Raw genomic sequence first — 600 nt, forward strand, 5'->3', positions numbered from 1 at the left:
GTAGTAGTAGTAGTAGTAGTAGTAGCAGTAGCAGTAGTAGTAGTAGTAGCAATAGTAGTAGTAGTAGTAGTAGTAGTAGTAGTAGTAGTAGTAGTAGTAGTAGTAGTAGTAGTAGTAGTAGTAGTAGTAGTAGTAGTAGTAGTAGTAGTAGTAGTAGTAGTAGTAGTAGTAGTAGTAGTAGTAGTAGTAGTGTCATTATCATTACTATTATCATTATTATAATTATAATTATAATTATAATCAATAGGTCTTTTATTATTATTACTACTAAAACATAGTAAAAGAAATATACTCATACAAATGCACACAAACACACACACGCACACACTCACACACACATATACATACACACACATACACACACACACACACACACGCGTGCAAAGGTGCGCACACAGGCACGTACGCACACACATAAACAAATACAAACACATGCACACACATACACACACAAACAAGCACATACATACTCACAAACAGATTTGCCCAGGTGAACAAAGTAAGGACTGTTACAACTACATTTATTATGTACTTTGCAAAGACACACTTACAGACACACCCTTACCCCCCCTTAATCTCTATGTTCGTCTCTGTTCCCCC

The sequence above is a fragment of the Aplysia californica genome, unplaced genomic scaffold, assembly GCF_000002075.1.
Source record: "Aplysia californica isolate F4 #8 unplaced genomic scaffold, AplCal3.0 scaffold00068, whole genome shotgun sequence".
Classification (NCBI taxonomy): Eukaryota; Metazoa; Mollusca; class Gastropoda; order Aplysiida; family Aplysiidae; genus Aplysia; species Aplysia californica.